This window comes from Sylvia atricapilla, chromosome 2 (assembly GCF_009819655.1).
Source record: "Sylvia atricapilla isolate bSylAtr1 chromosome 2, bSylAtr1.pri, whole genome shotgun sequence".
Taxonomy (NCBI): domain Eukaryota; kingdom Metazoa; phylum Chordata; class Aves; order Passeriformes; family Sylviidae; genus Sylvia; species Sylvia atricapilla.
The window spans coordinates 10,608,797-10,629,231 of record NC_089141.1 but is presented as its reverse complement, the minus strand read 5'-3'; positions in this window follow the sequence as shown (position 1 = coordinate 10,629,231).

The following is a 20,435-nucleotide window of genomic DNA, read 5'->3' as shown; positions in this document are numbered from 1 at the left end:
GATCCTTTGAGAAAATGAAGGCTGGTTTTTCTGGCTTGGATCAAATGTCCATTCTCCCCTCTGTTCCTGCACTAGGTCAAGGGCTTCTGTAGCACTGGGGTCATCACTCACTGAAGTGCAGTTAAGGTTTACATGAGGTATTCGAAGGAAATTTTTTACTATGAGGTTGAGTTCTTCGCACAGGGTGCCCAGAGAAGCTGTGGCTGCCCCTGGATCCTTGGAAGTGTCCAAGGCCAGGATGGACAGGGATTGGAGCAGCCTGGGATAGTGAAAATTGTCCCTGCCCATGGCTTTGGTTACAATGCCAGCTCAACTCACAGACTTCAGCTCAAAGCAGCCATTTTCTTGTCTTTTAATGCTTTGGAGGTAGAATTACTCCATCCAGACCACATGCTGAGAGAACTAATTTCCAAGGGCCTCTTCTGCTGTGAGCAGCTGAAATATGAAGATCCAAGGCTTCAAGCCAGGGTTTGATTTCTGTTGAGCTGGCATGAATGGAACCACTCCAGTTTTAACGAGCATAACTAGAGCTGGGGAGTACTTCAGCCTCCTCAGAGCAAATTTTTGAGAGTCATACTGGAAAACAAAGGTCTATCACACAGCTCCCTGTTACCTTCTGGGTTTGAATGGATCAGTGTTTTGAAAACTTGTAATTTTTGAAATCACGAGAAAAGTGTTTGTTTCTAGACTTTGCAAATATAGGGGAGATTTATTGCAGTGAAAAATAAAAGGCTTTATGGTATAACAGCTTCACTTGAAGTGCTCAGAGTAATGATGGACATGATAAATCACACTTTTTAGGGTAATAACATTACCTCATGGGCTAAATTTAATTAAAACCAGCAATACTGTTGCATAGCTTACTTGAGGAAATGAGAAGGACACTGGCTAACTTTCACCACCAATTTTTGTCATACCTTCTGATGCAGACAGCTGGTCTTGAGTTCATCATCACAAAGTAGCAGGCTCAGACTTGAGGGTGTCCCTTAAGGGATATCAGCCCATAACTTCATGGCATAATGTATGGGCTGTTGAGAAAGCTGACAGAACAGAGCCTGGATTTTTCACAGGTCATTTCCCCATAAGGGAAGGTTTTGGAGCTGTGACTGTTATTTCAGAACCTTTCTTCCTGGTCATGCTCAATACAGAGCTCATTTTTGGGGGGAGGTTGTGCACTGGTTGGCAGAACATATCTTGGAGCAAATGTTGTTTCCAAAGTGAAGGTCGTGATCTTGGAAGTGCAAGTGGAAATGGGGTCATGGGAAAAGCTGAGAATTGTTGGAATGTGGTGAAAGCAAAGTAATCTATAGATGTTTATGGTGACGGCAGCCACAAAACGGTTCCTTGAGGAATTCAGATGGAGTTATCACAGGGAGTAATGGCTGGCAAGGTTGAACTGATATAAATAGCTCAAGGTTTGGACTGGCTGTGCTTACGAAAACTTTAGGAAGTTCAGCTCTCTTAAAGCTAAACCATGGGCTGTGATACCCTTTTAATCACAGAAATCAGGCTTTGTGGGAAATTTTCTTTAAAGGCACAAGCAAGATCACTTCTTTCTGCCAAACAAAAAGCTTTCTCTCCTGATAGTGAGAACATTTTCACATGTCATGTGCCACAGTCATCAAAGATTTTCATCTTCATTTTGTAGTAAATATTTCCATATATGCCTATGTTTGTTTAATTTTTCAGCAAAGGGATCTTCCTGCCCTCTAAGGTGGAAAGACTAAAACAGGAGGGGTATTGATTTTCAGAAGAGAAATTGTGGGTTTGCCTACTATGTACAAATCCTTAGGCCAGCAGAATTTTTTTTCAATGAGCAGATTTTTCACAGTAGAAATTTAAAGCCCTACAAAGCTGTGTCTGTGTTCCTGCAGAATGTAGGTGGCTGAGTTGTATGATTGCCTCAAATTTGGCTCAGTTTAATGTGCTCTTTCCTACATACAGCAGTTTGCTCATCCCACTGAGCAATATTCCCTGTTCAATAGAATTTCAATAGATAGCATGATTGAACATTACTGAGAAGTAATCAATTAATACATAGGAAAAGCATTTTAGATGCAGAACCCAATCCTGAAAACAAGCCCAAGCTTATCGAGTATGTGAGTGTCCATTTGCATTGCCTTTTGTGAGGTGAAATTATTGTATGATTCAATGGAAGACACTGGTGTTTGTCATTAAAATTATAAAACAAATGTCTAATAAAATGGCAGTCTTCTAGAAAATAAAAGTTCAATTCTTGGTGTTGCTATTATAAAAATGTTTTATTTTTGATGGTGTTAGGCATCTAACATAAAAAAAAAATCTCTCATATTTCCATTTAACATAATGATGTCCACAACAGACAAAAAGATCCCATATTTCCTCTGTAATACATTTATAAAAATTCTAGAGTGCCGGACTGAAAAACCATCAGGAAATCAAAAGTGCCTGCCTTAAACAAGTTACCCTGTGCTTTATGGAACTGGCAAATACACACAGGGCACTGTGTAAGCTGTAACCTTTTCTGCAGATTCAGCCTTGCAAACCCAATGGGGAATTAAGCAACTGAAATCCAAATCTAACACCCACAAGCCCCAGGAAGTCACATAAGGGAAGTACCAGAGTGATTTTCACAGATAACATTGCCCCTTCCAAGGCAGGGGCTGCATTTCAGTTTTAAGCTGGCCAGCATGTGCAGTGGTCTGGAAAACAAGTAATAATATACTAATATATGCAACATGTAAATGTCAAACTCTGGTACCAGCCCTAGGAGGGAACTCAGCCAGTGCTGTCAAGGGCTGTCAGCAATGGGTTTCCATAAATGAGAATTTCTGCCCTGTGTCTGTGACATCTTCCTATCTCCCACTGCCCAAGTGCTGAAATTTCACTAGTCCTTGCACTGAATGAAGATCAAGTAAGGCAGTCATTTCCATTTGTATAAGATTATGCCTGTACTAAACACAGAAAAAAATTGCCTTCTCTGTTCCTTTTCCATGCATTAGTCAGGAAGACAAGGGAAGAAGAGGCTAACACCATTCCTCAGGAAGATCAAACGTTGCTCCTTACTGTTACAAACAATGTCATATGTCAAAGAGGTAGAATTTTGTTGCCCCCACAAAGCCCCAGTACTCATTCCAGAATCTGCACTGTCCATGGATAAGCTCCTGACTGTACCAAACCAGGCAAGGCCGCGCTCAGCGAGGTGAGAGCCAACAATGAAATTTGTATCTTAAACACAGCAGCAACATGACTGCTTCTGCCTGCTGCTCGCAGCTCAGTGAGGGTGACAGGATGACAGGATGACACATTCAGGCTATTTCCAGCTCTGGAGACCCATTCTGTGGGATGTAAACAGGCCGGTGTCTGCCCTGCATGAACTGAGGTGCTGAGCGAGTCCACAGGGCCTTGGCAATCTTCACCAAGGCCGAGAGGCAGCATCCAAACAGTTCCAGATCAAAAAAATAGCCTTAAACCTGGCCACACTTTAGCTGTAATGACACCAGCTCTAAATACAATGGACGGGGCCTGGCTGCAGGCCTGTCGCTGGTTGTGTCCCCAGGGCTCAGTCCCCGTTGGCTAAAGGGGCAAATGCCTCCTCAGGAGTTCCCTGGGACACAAATCTGGGAGCAGTGGCTGACACGCTGAGAGCTGGGCAGCTCTTCAGAGAGACTGGACAGGCTGGAGACACGGGCAGAGAGGAACAGTCTGAAGTTCAACCAAGACAAAAGCGGAGTCCTGCAGCTGGGCAAGAACAGCCGCAGGCAGCAGCACAGGCTGGGGTGACCTGTGGGAGCAGCTCTGCAGAGGAGGGCCTGGGGGCCCTGAGCCAGCAGTGCCATGGGGCAAGGAGAACAACGGGATCCTCCGGTGCTCTGCCCAGCCCTGGGAGCCTGCTATGGAGTGCTGTGTCCAGCCCTGGATCCTCAGCACAGCAGGGACAGGGCGGCCCAGGAGCGGGGCCTGTGGGGGCCTGGAGCATCTCCCAGGAAAGGCTGAGGGGGCTCCTGCTGTTCAGCCGGGAGAGCAGCCCCAGCTGAGAGGGGCCCTCAGCTCTGGGCGTTCCTGCATGTCCCTGGGTGTCCCTGGGTGTCCCTGTGTGTCCCATGTCTGTCCCATGTCTGTCCCTGTGTGTCCCTGTGTGTCCCTGGGTGTCCCTGTGTGTCCTGAGTGTCCCTGTGTGTCCCATGTCTGTCCCTGTCTGTCCCTGTGTGTCCCTGAGTGTCCCTGGGTGTCCCTGGGTGTCCTGTGTGTCCCTGTGTGTCCTGAGTGTCCCTGGGTGTCCCTGTGTGTCCCTGCATGTCCCTGTGTGTCCTGTGTGTCCCATGTCTGTCCCTGTGTGTCCCTGTGTGTCCTGTGTGTCCCTGTGTGTCCCTGTGTGTCCCTGTGTGCAGGGAGGGTCAGAGCAGCCCCAGCTCTGCTCCAGACCCAGCAATGGCCCCAGAGCCATGGGCAGGGCTGATGGCAGCAATTCCCCTGCACAGGAGGCAGAGCTTCTGCCCTGGGCAGTGCCCAGCCCTGAGCAGAGCCCAGAGAGGTGTGGAGTCTCCTCCCTGGGGATATTCCAGAGCCATCTGGACACACTCCTGTGCCCTGTGCCCTGGGATGGCCCTGCCTGAGCAGGGAGGTGGCAGCAGTGACCCGCTGTGGTCCCTTCCAGCCTGAGCCATCCTGGGATTCTGTGGCTCTGTGACCCCTGGGATTCTTTGGCTCACACTTCACCATGTGGAGAAGGAAGTCCTGCCGGCAGGTAAGAGATCTCTCCACTTTGTTTCTTGGATCCAAACCCACATAACCATGACATGTATTCTCGGAAAACTCACATTTTAAGGGCAGAAGGTATCTGAATGCTTTTTTTTTTTTCCCCTAAAATTTGTACCCTCTTTTTTTTTATTAGTGAGTATTTTAAGGCTTATCTCTGTACTTTGCTGACTTTGACCTTTCAGTGAGTGATTACATAATTAGTCTTTGAACTTGTATATCACTTCACAGCTTCTCACTTTCCCACAAAGGCACTGGTACTCTGTGGTATTTCCACCTCTTCCTACTTTTGTATGCACATTTGTGCCTCCTCAATACACTGTGAATTCAGCCAACACAAACATACTTTATACCAGCTGATTAGGCTTTAGGTTGAGGCTGAGGAAGTACTTTGATGCAAAGTCCTGATTGCCATCATTTTTAAAATATTTTGTGGGAAAAAAATATTCTTTGTCGGTTTTCCAATTATGCTTTGTAAAACAAAGGAGAATAGCTTAAACTCCTAAGGTATTCCACTTAAAGCATGTTTCTTCTTGTTGAATAGAGTACAAAATAATTCACTCTTAATTGACTTCAGATTGGGTATCATGACAAAGAGCATTAACCTGGATACTTTATACAGCCCTTTTCTGGAAAATATTTCAGAAGAGATTGCTGTGAATCTTTGTGAAAGAGGGTATAATATACACAGAAACTGTTTCCTCGTGATTTTTATGGAAATACAAGGGTAGCAGAACCATACTGAGACAGAGACTCAAAATCCTGAGCATCCAGAAATGGTATCTGCAAAACAGTATACAAAAGGCATGTGAGGAAACAACCTCCCCTCTCTTCTGCAACTCATATTTATCTCTTCGATCAAGGACATGGAGCTACAACCCTTCTCAAAAAGGTTTGAGAGGTCATATGGCAAGAGGCAAAGAAAAAGAGAATTGGTTGAACAGTGCATTTTTCGCAGCATGCCCACATCAGGAAAGGTTTTCAATATTGCTCTTCAGGAAAATTTTAACCATGTGTACATAGCTGAAAGGGGCCACATGAAAAAGGGAAGTTAACAAGTTTTTTTTTAAATGTTTTCAGATCTTGCCTAATCATAGATTCCTCAGGACAGGGGTTGTTGTTGCCTTGTGCTTTACAGCTCTCCTGTCTGCATGCCCTAAGAGGGTAACCTCCTTTAGACATGACACAGAGAAGTTGTTTTGTGTTTCCAGGACAAGAGAAAACATTCCATTGAATTTCAGACATAAACCAATCTGTGGGGTTTCCCTTGGGGGTTGATTGTGTTTTACTGGAGGAGTGACAGTGTGTTTTATCATTATGTCATATAAAGCATTACAAATATTGACAACATACCAAAGATGGATGACATGACAATCAACTTGGGACATTTTGCACCAGAAACAGTTTTCTATGAGTATTTAATCAATGCTACCTTTGGAAATATCTATTTAGGCCCAGCAGGAGTGGCACGAGTGAGTAAAAAGGAAGGCACCCTGTGATAGGACATATGGGAATGGTTCAATCCTGTACATATTTAGAGAAAAAAAAAAGGTCTAAATTGCTATTAGCTATTTAATCTTTATGAGTTTTCAGGGAAACCTGGTTTTGCATTCATCTCAGAATTACTCATATCTAAGAGAGCAGGAATTGAAGATCATTAATAAAAGTGTATATGCACAATTATTAAGATAACAAGATAAAGGTTTTGTTCTGTTTCCTTCTTTTAATCAGGCTACACATCTGGTGATAGAAACAGACCAATAGAGACAGGATTACTGAGTTTGAATAATAAATCCCGCAACTGCTTATTGCTTTGTCTCCGGATTTTTGGGTCATTTCCCCATGCTTGTTCTCTTATTAAGAAAGGTTTTATGAATAAGCTGTAAAAATCATGGCATGTCCTGGACTTTTGTACAAGCAAAAAATAGTATTTTGTATTTTTTAGCCTATGCCAAGGAAAATTCTTTGATATTGGTAGCTAAAGCCATACTTAAGGTATATGTGGCTTGCCTTTGTGCAAGAGAACAGTTTCTGATTTATGGATTTTGGAGGGTTTATTTTTGTTGTTGTTGTTGCAATCAATCCATTATAAATATGCTTACTTAAACCAACCAAAGCCTTTCCTGCCAAACTGGTAAATTCTGTATTTTATTACTATAATAGCCCACATTTTCAGACTTGGGGCCTCAAGTAGCTTTTAAGGTATGCAACAATTTTTGATGTGCTGACCCAACTAGTATTTTGTTTTATATGGGTTTTCTCATCATCATGTATCTTAAATAAAGCCACTTAATTAAGTCCTAAAATGTAGAATAAATAGTCTAATTTTAAGAATAAACACACTTGTCCTTTAAGAGGTCTGACTCAGGAGCAGATTCAGGTCAGTCAGTATTCGTAGATTTAATTCCAATAATGTTGTTGGCTGAAATGTAAGTAATGAGAATTTTCAAAGTACCTTGCATTCCAGTTAGCATCAGAATGAGGGGGTTTTTGGTTGGGGTGTTTGTTTGTTTGTTTGTTTCTCTGTTTTTTTGGTTGTGGCTTTTTGGGTTTTGTTGGTTTTGGGAGGGGGGTGGGATTTTTGTTTTTGTTTGGGGGATTTTTGTTTTTGTTTGGGGGATTTTTTTTGTGTGTGTATGTTTTTTGGTTTTGTTTTGTGTAGTTTGGCCTTTTGAGCTGAAAAGAAGTCTCAAAATTCCCCTGGTTCTTCATTGATTTCACTGCCTATTACTGTGTTTCGTCTGTGTCTCTGTAATTAGGTTATTCATTAATTCCTGTGTCACAACTCAGGAATAAATCATGTTTGAGAGAAGTAAGGCAAGTCAAAGGTATCTGTGGAATGGCTGCAATGACTGTGTGTTGTTTGCAGTATATGGTTTACCACTCCATATTTCCAAGCTCTGGGGGATCTCAAGCTTCATGGAAGATCATTTGCTACCACAGCTGGTTTTTGGGTTTTGTTGGTTTTATTTTTATTACCATTTCCTGTTTACTGTGCTATATATAGAACATTTGATACATGAACATTTCCTGTTCTGTTAACAATTCATACTAATTTAGCATTCCTTTATGAGCACACGTGTTGAAACCTGGGCTTCAGTTCAGAATGGTATTTGAATGCATGTCTCAGTTTGGGAATCAAATAACCTCAGAACTGAGCTACATTAATTAATCAAGACAGATAGAAAGCATAGAGGGAGTCAGAAATATGAGAATATCCTTTAAGTAAAAGAAAGATTAGGTTTTCATTGGAAGCTACTGCACCTCATGACAATTTCTGCAGATTGTTGGCAGTCATTCAAAGTCTATAAGAGCCAGTGAATTTTCAGTAATGGAATTTTACTTTGGAACACTTTACCTTAAATTAGCCATATCCCTATCAATAACAGTAAGCAATCTGCAGGCAGGACTCCAGACTCTTTGGCATGTTGGAGAGCTACGTGCAATGTCTTCTTCTCACTTGCTATTGCTCTCTTGTGGTTGTTCAGATCCTGCATTGACTCAAACAAGTGAGGCAGAACATTCTTATTTCATTAGCAGCAAATGGCCTGCAGGCAAAGCTCAAGCTGCAGGGTTAATGTATACAAAATGTACATAAAGGTCTTCAAAAGCTCCTTATCTAAGTCCTACTTTTTGACCTTATCTGTTGATTAATAATAAAAAAAAAACCCAAATATATTGTTATGGATATACATCTTGGGGTGGATGTCCAAAACAAAAAGTATATGAAAATATTCCTGCATAAACCCACACGTTGGTAGTATAGCATAGATAGGTGTGTGTGTATCTATATAATTTCTTATTTCTAATCAATTTGGAATCAGTATGTGAAATTCTCATTTTCAAGCAACATCCAGTGCTAAGTTATAGAAACCATATCTCTGGGACTATATAAAACTGTATTATACTACAGAAAAGGATTTAAGATGCACTTTGGTAAAGTGAGTGCCTCATCAGGGAGCAATTTCTGAGAAAAGCATTGTCCATTTAACCACTTTAGATAGACTTGGGATGGAGAGAAATAAGTATTAAGAATTCCATTAATGAAACATTAAGCCTATGCTTAATTTTAAGAAAATAAACATGTCCTAAATGAACTTGTATTTAATTACAAAGTACCTACAAGTTACAAACTACCTACATTGATAAATTTTTTAGATTTGCTTAAAAGACAAAATTAGCTCTTTACCAAGTTCTGTCAATTTTTTTCTTGACGTCTTACCCATGTTAAAATACTGTGTTTTTTCGACTCTAGAACATGTCTAGCTGGAAACATTGCTCCAAAGTTCTCCACATTTTTCTACCCAGTGTTTGAAGAGCAACATTTTAAATGAAAACCTATGTTGCATTCAGCCATTTCTATTTTTCTGAAGATTTTTGAAGTTACTTTGTGGTCTTCTAAACATGATTTTGTTAGAAAGAAAAGATGAATTGCAGTGGGCCTAAATCTACTCTGCATTATGCTGGGGATGATTAACTAGAGTGTTTTCAGAGTAGTTTAAAGTCGCCCCTGCCTGCATCATGATTTCTGTGAAGGAGTAACTAGAGCCAGATTAAAAAGATGTCTGAGGCTTTCCCAAATGGCTCATACAACCTGAGGCTGCTCATTATTTCACCTTCCGTGGCCTGTTAATATGAGCTTGCATTAACAGCAAGCAAACAGAAATCTCTCTTCTCCTCTCTCTGATTTCTTCCTTATTACTGAACTTGGGGTTAATTTTTAACTTTTTATAAAAATACATTTATCTTCCATATAAACAGCTTGATCATTGAAATAATTTGTACTCAGTGCAATAACCCATCCCAAAAAATATCCAGTCTTCTTTATGGATTTATATCTAGAATGAATCACATTTCCACTGTTGCATCAAAATTATATAAATATTAGAGTTTGAGGGCAAGAGGGAGAAAAGGATGTTTCATTTATATTTTATTTCCTTTGATACAAAATACTAAAAGGAGTATTTCTTCTTGCTCCCTTGAGCACTGCCACTAATTGAGTGGCAGTTTTGAAGTCTGCCATGGACTGTAGACATGAATTTATGACTTGAATTCATCACTTGAAAGACTACTTTGACAGCAAATGTCACCATGTGCCTTGAATAGACTGTTCTCAAGGCTGGAGGAACATGAGGTTGCTGAACATTGGCTTTTAAACATTTTGAAATGTTTTGACATTTATTTCTCATGTTAGTGCATCTCAATAAATATTTTCAAGTCAGCCACTGTAAGAGCATCCGTGGACTGCAGGGAGAGGGAATTCTGCAAACCTGAGAGATTTACAGAAACATGTGATTTTATTGCAAGGGTCATGGGTAACAGGGCTTGCCCACATCCACCAGCCTGGGCTGAAGGGAAGCCCCAAGGAGAGAGAGAGTGAGGTAAGAAGTAAGAGCTAAGAGGAGAGAGCAAGGTAAGAGAGGTGGCAGGGGTAAGGGAGGTGAGCAAGGTGAGGTAAGAGAGTAAAGTAAGAGTAAGGTAAGAGCAGGGTCAGAGAGAAAAGCTAAGGGGATGAGGTCCTTGTTACAATACATTATATCTGCTTTTGTGTTGAATATTCTGATTTACAAAGACCAACCAGCATGAGATACAAAACTTACAGACTTTGCATACAGCCTATGAGAACTGCTATATTACCATATCATTCTTTATTCTAAACTCTAAAGACTACTTTTCTTATCTACCTTTTCTCCGGATACTTTTGGGGGCTACTCCCTCGAGCCACTTTGTTTGCTACTTCCCAACCCATCGCCAGCTAATCACTCTCTTTCCTGCCTGCCATGCCTACATCTCAAAACTAGCTTTTATTTCTATTTTGCACACAGGTTTTAGATTTTTAGTACCTCTTGCCAGGCAATCATATTTGTAGGCTTTTCCTGTCTCACCTTTCCCAACAAGCCACAAAGAGATAAATGGGTGAGCAAGATCTGAGGTCACATAAAATTAGTTATAACTAAGGGAAACTAAGTGTTTTTTTCCTAAAATGTGGGGTGTTTAATAAGTTTAGATGACATCAGTCATAAATCTCTGGAAGAAGTTTGAAAATGGTTATAGTGACGGTTTAAGGTACGTGTTCTAATTAGAAATTAAGCACCATATTTTTCAACATCCACAAAAAGTATTATCAGTGTTCAAGTTGTATGTAAATCCACTGACAATAAATCACAAGTTTAAAGCAATTTAATTTTGTAGCACTATATATTTGTTTTTAGAATAGGCTTGGGATTTCTAGGTTTGCGAATATAGCTTTGCTTATAATGATCTCTGTAAGCAAGGAAAAAATCCCCTCAGAAAATCCCACTGCAAACCCACTGAAAAAAACCTTCCCAACAAGTGAATAATTAATGAATATTGTATTTAGAAATTCCTTTTCCATCCTTTCATTACCAAAAACAAAAAGTAATCGGGTTGCTGCTGCCTGAGCCTGGTGTTGGTGAATGACAGGGATCTTAGAAGTTCCATAAAATAACTCCTTAGGAGAGTACTTAATGAAATGCTAATTAGGCACTTAACTGCTATGCAATCTGTGCATTTTTACATGATTTTTCACTATCCCACGTGTTTGCCAGAATCAAAGACAGAATCTAAAGCAAAACGGGAACTGATAACGTGTTTATTTACCATGTTACATCATCTTGGGGATGGTCATAAACCACTGGAACAAATTGTTCAGAAAATTTGAATTGTCCATTGACTGAAGCCTTTTGAATCCAGGCCAGATGCCATTCTGGAAAAAAACTGTTATGCAAAATGAAGATATCAAGCTTAAATCAGGTAGTGCTTGAGGAATGTTTCTGAGTTGTGTTAAACAAGCATTTGGACATGCTGAGCTCACAGTCTCCTTGGATTAAATAATCTAAACTCCAGGATTAATTCACTCCCATCTAGACAGCAACACTGCAGAATTCCATGACGGAGATGATTGTCCAGGATTCCTTTATAACTTGGGAAATGAATAAACACCTCTAGGTCATGATTCATCTCACCCTAATGCAGGCATCTGAAACGATGCTTATTTTTCTCCACGGAGGAGTCTAGACAGGTTATTTGGCCATAAATGGTACATTATATACATCTGAACTCAGGCAAAATGAAACGGAACCATAAATCCAGATGTCTTGTCTGTACAGCATATATACTTTACACACATTATAGTACATATACAACATATATATATATATATATATATATGCAGTGTGTATATATATATATATATATATATGCAGTGTGTGTATATATATATATATATATATATATATGCAGTGTGTGTGTATGTGTATTTCTCCTGGTGTTTTCAGGAGAAGGGGCAGATTCCAGGCCAGTGAAATCCTCGTGATAACCTCTGGTCACCAAAAATCCTGTAAAACTAACTGACCAACCAGGGACTTTGGGTGAAAGAAGGTTTTCACCATTTGCCCTGAATACTAGATGGCAGCATTGCACTTCCTAAACGCCTCAGTGGAAAATAGGGACCATGACAGTGCTCTGAAGATATAAAGTGCAGAATGCTGTCAGTAATGAAAATTCAGATAGCCTAAATAGTAATATAATTAAAATATTACGTTTACGGAGGAGTTGCCTGGAAGAAAAGGTGCATTGTACTTTCTTCTTTATGTAATAGCTGAGAACAGCACTGCTCCTATTTTATATTTACATTATTAATCTTCAGGATTACACCCCTGATATATCAGTTTCTTGTGATTTATAGCGCTCAAGAGTAGGAGAGCTTTTGCAAACAGGGTGAGTGAACCCTACACCACTGACACAAGGATTTAAATCATGCATGGTTTTATTACAGCTGAACAAGGCAGCCTTGGTTGTCTCAGTTCAGGTATTAGTAGATGAGCATCCACCTCACAGAGTTCTTGATGCAGAAAAGTGACTTCTGGATCAAGTTGACCCTGAAAAAGAACCTGAGTTCTGCAGTGGGCCTGGCTTGCCTTATCCCCAAGTGACAGGGCTCACAGGCAGTCGTGGCACCCTCTACCATTGGTTTCCAAACTATGAAGGAAAGCAGGGGTGGAAAAGGAGAACTCAAGCAAAATAAAAATATTTTGGCACAGTTGGGAATAGAAAAAAGAGCTGGTTGATAGCTTGGGGGTAGGCAACTCAGGGTGAGGGGATTGTCCAGCTGGAGACTGGTGTTAAATAATAGTTTTGTATCCTGATCCCAGCCGTAGGCACTGGGAAGCTGCACATCTGCCTGAACTAACAAAAGGGGAGTTCAAAAGGAGCTGAGAGATGCAAGATCAAAGTCTCAGGATGGATGGAGGCTGGATCCCTGGTTGCTTTGAAAGAGGACAGTGAGGGAGTTGCTGTATGTGTCAATCAGATTTTATTGCAGCATTCTGGAGGGGATGTATTCTGACAAGAGGTGAGAGGTGACCCACTCCTGTCCTGCAGAGGACAGAAGTTCTCTTGCTGGAGCACAAAGAGGCGTGCCTGGGACTGTGATGTCAGAAGGATGTAGAAACAGAGATTGGAATCAAGTTTAGCATTCTGATTTTCATGGGAAGTGTGATTCCTCTGAATATTCAGTAGAAAAAAATGGGAGGGAAATCATAACTCCTTTAGGTTAAAATATAGGATGGACTGATTCTATTCAGTCTTGGGAGCTTTTATTTTGTGTGTGTAATGACTCAATTTGTGCTGAAGGGTTTTTTCAAGGCTTTATTGTCTTGTTGCAGCACACACAGGTAAACATTGACTTCAGCAGCAAGTAAAGGTCAAATATACATAAAATAGGAAAACTTAACCTGAGTACAGGTTATTTTTATAAGAACAAGACCATAAAATCAGGCCCAAATGTCAAATGTGTTTTAGAGCTCAGTCATCCACTGTGACTACTCCAGAGACAGTGACTTCATATTATTCAAGTCAGACTCTAATCCTGTGACTGGAATGATGTTTCTGTACCTGGCTCTGCTAGAAATTATTAAGGAATTAAATCTGTAGCCTGACTGGGAGACTTATTCTGTTTGCCACCAGGTTTAGTATCAAATAAGACTTGAGTAGTTTTTTAGAGTCATTCCAGTAGGTTTATAAGGCAAAACTACATGTAAGTCTTGTGCAGATCTCACTTTTGGAATGGTTTAATCTCTGATGGCGTCAAGTGATCAAATTGGTCATACATTGTTTGGTCTGGCTTTATTTTAGTTTTCTTTTTTCCCTTACCATGGAATATTTTGACATTTGTTGAAACTCCCCAACTTCCAACTTTCCATTTGGAAGTTAATTGAAGCAACATAGTTTATTTTCAGTAGAAACTGAATTTATGTATGTCAGACTGATGTTTCAGGGCTGCTCTGATGCCTTCTAGGACTTACCCTTCTGATAACCTCCTCTCTCAATCTTCATTTGAGCAAAACCATGCTGAAGTCTGTAGTATCTGGGACTCATGTCCTTCCTGTTGTAGGAATCATAGAAAAGAATTCCAGAATGTTTTGGGTTGGAAGGGACCTTAGAAATTTATTCCACCACCCTGCCATGGGTAGGGATACCTTCCACTCTCCCAGGTTGCTCCAAGCCCCATCCAACCTGGCCTTGGACACTTCCAGGGATCCACAACTCTGGGCAACTGTGTCAGGGCATTACCACACTCACAGTAAAGAACTTCTTTCTAAATGAATACTGTGTGGTTTTTTCAAGACACTGAGGGACACTTATGATCACTGAAAACTCAATTAAAAACACACAGATTTTTCCTTTAAATCAGACTTGAATCTATCACATGGTTAATTTTCATTAATCCTCCGCCACAGGCCCTGAAATAGATATGTCTCTAGTGTGGCTCATGTATTTCTAACAGAGTCCAAACACACAGCAATTTTCTTTTGGGTTCTATGCAGGGAGAATATCAGAAAACACGTTTTTATTATGAGGTTGACCCAGCACTGGCAGAGGCTGCTGAAGGACATTGTGGAGTCTCCCTCCTTGGAAATATCAAAAAGCTGTGGTCATGGATGTGGTCATGGGCAGCCTGCTCTAGGTGACTGCTTGAACAGGACAGCCAGGAAGAATGACTCTAGAGGTCCCTTTGAACCCCAGCCAATCCCTGACTCGGTTATCCCTGCATAAGGATAGTCCAGGGAGAGAAGAGCTTAACAGGCAAAGCAAAAGCTGTGCATTCAAGGAAAGCAAAGCAACAAATTCAGCACTTCAGCACCAATCCAAAACACAGCCCCACACCAGTGCTTGGGAAATAAGATGACTCTGCCCCAGACAAAACCAGCACAAAGGGATAATGAGAAATCTTTTATAAATTCATTAGCCTCTGCAAGTATTCTGACAGTTTTCTGATATTAAAACCTAGCTAGCGAAGTAGTGCAGTAATCCTTAGTGATGTGAAGTACAGGACTATTGGGTATTTGCTAGCAGTAATGAAAGCCAATTTTCCCAGTTGGACAAATTGAAGATGAACTGTCTTGGGGCGTCTGTAGGAGAACTCCTATCAGTGGACTTTCCAATGCTAAGATAGTTTCTCCAAGATTTCTAAGGCTTACCCAAGTCCTGTGACTCTTTTGTTTCCCTATAAACACTACTTTCCATCTAGGATTTTATTTTTGGCGAAGGGAGAAAAGCTGCCTAAATGTTTTCTCTGCCTTCCCCCACGATTCTTCTTTTCCTTTCAAGAAATTAATGGCATGACTCATTTCCTACCCTGTGACTTGATCCCTTGGGCTAAAGCTCCAGGAGCCTGGCCACTGTGTCCTGCAGCTTCCTCCCAGCTTGCTTGCTCAGGTTTCCTCCTCACAGGAGATGGACATGGTGAGCAACTCTTTCTCACTGCCACAGGGACAGGGATGAGATCAGAGCCTGAACACGGGCAGGGGAATTTGTGAAACCCTCAGGACTCACAGCTGGATCCTGACATGTTCAGTCCCTTCTTCCTGCAACAGTTCAGAGCTCGTATTTTTGTGGACAATTCGTCTATTCCTATGCTGACACTTGGGTCAGAAAAGTCCATTTTTCCTGTTCTTGATCATCACAGGTAGCAAGGCGGCTCCCAAAGCCTTCCCTGTCTGATAGCCTAACACAATTCAGAACTGAAATTGGACGCACCATTGCTAATTTGTCAACTGTCAGCACCTTATCTTGTTGTTTTGTTTACTTTGAGGGGTATGTCTTTGGGATATATTTAAAACAGAGAGTCTTGACTGCTATTTAATAACATTCTTAGTGGTCTTTAAAGTATGAGGAATTCTTTATCCTGAGCTAAGTTTCTGTGGGAAATACGAGAGATCTTTTCCAGCTTTTGAGAAAAAAATTGTTTGGTGTGGTTCCACTGTTCTCCTCCCAGAACCTTGTTTTTCTTTAATTAAGAATAGCATTATTTTTATTCTATAAAACAGCTGTCAGTGTATCTTTTTAATCAGACATTTAAAAGGAAAATTAAATTATGCTTGGAGACTGGAGTGTTCTTTTCCCTCTTCTTCTCCTCCAAGAATATTTTCATATGTGACTTCGATGTGACTTTTATATTGAAATAATTGAATGATCTTGTATGGTACTGCCCTCTGACTATTTTATTTGCACAGCTAGAGTGCCCTATTATCTAAATTAATTTTTTTTAATTGATTGAGATTGCAATTTCAGTAAAGGCAACCACACAATCATATTTCTCCTGGATTTTGTGCCGATAACCTGATTTTGGCATTGCAAATGTTTAACAAAATATGACTTACTTCACTCAGCCTCCAAACTTTTGGCTTTTGCTTTCCTGTTTGATAAGGATGAGGCAGTTAAATCCTGATCTTTGCGATTTATTTGAACCTATTTGTTCAACTCTTTTTCCCTGGATAGAATGATGGTCTGAATTAAAATGTCAGTACTAGCTGATATCTGGTTCATTTCAGATATTTTGATTTTATTTTTTTCTTTCCTTTTTTTTCTCTGCTCTTCATCTTTCCCTGCTGGGGATGTTTTTCTCCATACTGTGTCTGTAATGCCTGCCCCTGACACACCAGAAGAGGGCAGTTGGGATAACCTCATTGCTAAAGCATATGGAACACATCCCGGAAAAACATTAAGCCAGAGAAAATGCAGCTGTGGAGCACAAGCCCTACCTGAGGCCAGTTGTGCTTTGTGTACATACTGTACAAACTGGGACAGAGCACACAACACAGGGGATGGAGAGCTGGATTAGCACCTCCTTCAATCCCCAGGCAGATGTTCAGCTCCATGTGCCCTGTCAGCTCAGTACCAGGTCATGACCAGTAACGGGATGAGGCCTTGCTGCAGCCAAACGTGTTGAAAACAAAGTCAGTTTAATAGAAGCTCAAGCAAGGAGGCAGGAGAAACAGTTTACCCAAGTTTGACTCTTCAGTGTAATCACTCAGGGAAGATTTCAAGCTGCACAGAAGTGTGGCCAGCAGGTTTAGAATTGGATATTAGGGGAAAAGTCTTGCCCAGGGTGCCCAGAGAAGCTGTGGCTGCCCCTGGATCCCTGGAAGTGTCCAAGGCCAGGCTGGATGGGGCTTGGAGCACCCAGGAATAGGAGAAGGTGTCTCCATCCATGGCAGGGGTGGCACTGGATGATCTTTAAGGCCCCTCCAAAACCAAGCCATTCTATGATTCTATGACATATATTGAGGATTGCTGCAACCCATTTATGGCTGCAAGGCTGTCAGACTGGAGCAGGAAGGTCAGTAAGGGAACAGGGACTCCTTCAAAATAAAGCATGAGTGCTACAGTAGACTGGTGTTCTAGAACAGTGAAAACAAAATATGTGAAGGGTCCGAAGAGGAAGGACTGTGAGGAGCAGCTGAGAGCACTTGGCCTATTCAGCCTGGAGGAGACATTGTGGTCTTCAGCATCCTCATGAGGGGCAGCGGAGGGGCAGGCACTGACCTCTGCCCTCTGGGACGGTGACAGGACCTGAGGGAATGGCTGGAGCTGTGCCAGGGGAGGTTTAGGTTGGCTATCAGGAAAAGGTTCTTTCTCCAGAGGGAGGTCTGGCACTGAACAGGTCCCCAGGGAATGGGCACAGCACCAGCCTGACAGAGCTCAAAAAATGTTTGGACAATGCTCTCAGGCACAGGGTGTGACTCTTGGGGTGTTTATGCAGGGTCAGGAGTTGGACTGGATGACCCTCATGGGTCCCTTCCAGCTCAGCATATTATGTGATTCCACGAAAATACAGCAAAATATCTGTACAGACTAAGGAATGAAGGGATTGAGAGGACCTTTGTAAAAAGAACTTGAAAACAGTGTAAAAGATAACGTTAGAAAAGGTAAATAATTTGACAAGTAACTTTTAGATAAAATGTTTCTTTTCAGAAAAGATACCTTTTTTTCCACTAACAACAAAAGAGGAGACACTGTGGATTTTTTTTTTTTCCTTCTAAAGTTCTCTCAGTCCCTGTAACCCAGTGTCATGTCCAATTTGGCTATTTTACAAGCACAACTTTACTTACAAGTACAGCCTTTTGTCTTCCTCCTGAGACTGAAAAGTTCACCTGAGGTTCTTCATATTTTCAACTATAAAAATATTCCACCAGCAAAAATAATTGATAAAAAATTAGTTGATTGACTGCAGGATCTGATAATGAGCCCAGAGAGTTTGGGGCTTTAGGTAGGCATCACTGGGAGGGTATTTTATTTCAAATATTTCCACTTTTGGCTCACAAAGAAATGCAAATATAGTTGGATATTCAGATTCTATGTTGAAACTTGTAGAGGAGGTATTATTTAAGCACTTAGGAAAAGGGCTAAAACATAAAGAGTCTGAATAGACATCAATCAGCAAATCTCCTGCAAATCTTGCTTGCAAGAGATCTAAGAAGTGGCACAACTTTGCAGGGCAGGTTTGTTTTTTCTAATGTTTTGCAAAGTCCACGTCAGCAATCATGTGGGTTTGCTTTCTTATAAAAATCTTTATTGTGCTTTAGCTCCAGTTTCAGTCCTGTTCTTGGATTGGAAGTGTGCACTGGCTCATCAGCCAGAATGCCTTTCTCTGGAACACATTTTTTCAATTTCCGAGCAGAAACAGCAGTAACCTTTTTTTGTTGTTGTTGCAGGTCTGTCTTCATCTTCTGTTATCAGATTCTGTTGCACAGCCACATTCTAGAATGCACACTCAGTGATGTCAAAAGAGTTTTGCTTTAGACATGTTGTTACAAGCAAAAAATGATTAGATGTGTGTTGGAGTCCAAATAGTTCTCAGTTCATGCATCCTCAATCCATCAATACTGTGTGTTTGAAACAACTCATTTGGAAGGGAGCCCAGCATGCTGACTTTATCAGGAGTATTACGTGCATATTTAGACTCAGGCACATACAGTCCTTATGTGCAGAAGAAAAATCCTCCTGCACAGCCAAGATCATCCTCTGTGTTACAGGAACACTGTCTGGAGCAGCTGTGTTGGAAATCTGAGTGTGTGCTGCTTGTGCATGGATGTTTCCTGAAGGCAGGCTTAAAGTTTGCTGTATCCACAGTGAGCAATGGCTGTGGGGGGCACTTACATATGAACAGATTTTAAGATGATCCAATATCTGTGTGTTCATTGGCTCATGGAACAGCCTGGGCTGGAATGGACTTAAAACTCATCCAATGCCGCCCTTTGCAATGGGCAAGGACACCTTCCACTATCCCAGACTGCTCCAAGCCCTGTCCAACCCGGCCTTGGACACTTGCAGGGATCCAGGGGCAGCCACATCTTCTCTGGGCACCTTGTGCCAGGGCTTTTTTGGCTGCATGAATCACCTTAAAGCAAATATATGCACTGAGAGTGTGGGAGAGTGTTGTCAGATAACACTTTGATTTGAGGAGCTAAATTTTGACCTGAAGAGGGCATGGTAATTCTTATCCCCAATGTTGAACTCAATTTAGGCCCTTTGTGCAGTAAATATGGTTTAGATTAAATGAGTATTAGGCTCTGTGCACCTGAAGAAACCAATGGTATGTGCTTGTGTCACAATGCATCCATCTTCTGAGAGCGAAAAAACAAGACAAGAGACAAGTTTGCTTTCAGTTGTATGTTTGTTTGCTTTTTTTCTCTGAATTGTGATTCACTCCTGGGATATTTGTGCTGTTTGCAACCAATGTGACTGCGGTTGTTCATGAGGAAGCAATCAGGTAAAAATGTGCAACTTGAAAAGGAAGACAAAGGTTCCTCACAAGAAAACACTGCCTTTGATGATACTGACCCTTCTGATTGCCAAATAGCCTTTGCTTGGCTGATGGTAAACGGCAGTTTTCTGATTTTGAATATACAGACTAAAAATGTTTTCAGTGTTAAAGACTGGCTGTTTAAAAAGTTCTAGTACATCATAGAATATATATTCTTGAACTACTTTAAACAGATTTATGTTAGGACAAAGGACCCTGTATAAATCTGGTTTTGAATGGAGTGCAAACCTTCTTCTCACTGAAGCCTGTGGACAGCAGTGTTAGAACAATGCTGTGCCCAGTGTGTATTTGTGTTCAGAATTAGATAAGGATTTTGATTCACCAAGATTATGCTTTGAAGTGGTCCCAACACCATGAGTTATCTCATTAAAATTGCATTACTGGGTTTTATATGGCAAGCGCTTGAAATTTCCTGTCATTCCAGATGAACATGCTGCTCTCCACTCCAGTAGTGTCTGATGATCTTACAGGAGAGAGAATTTTGCAGAACTGAACCTTGAGTCTGTTTTTGTTTCAGTGACAAGTTATTGTATATTGAGCTTCAGAATTCAGAAAGAAAAACCACCTG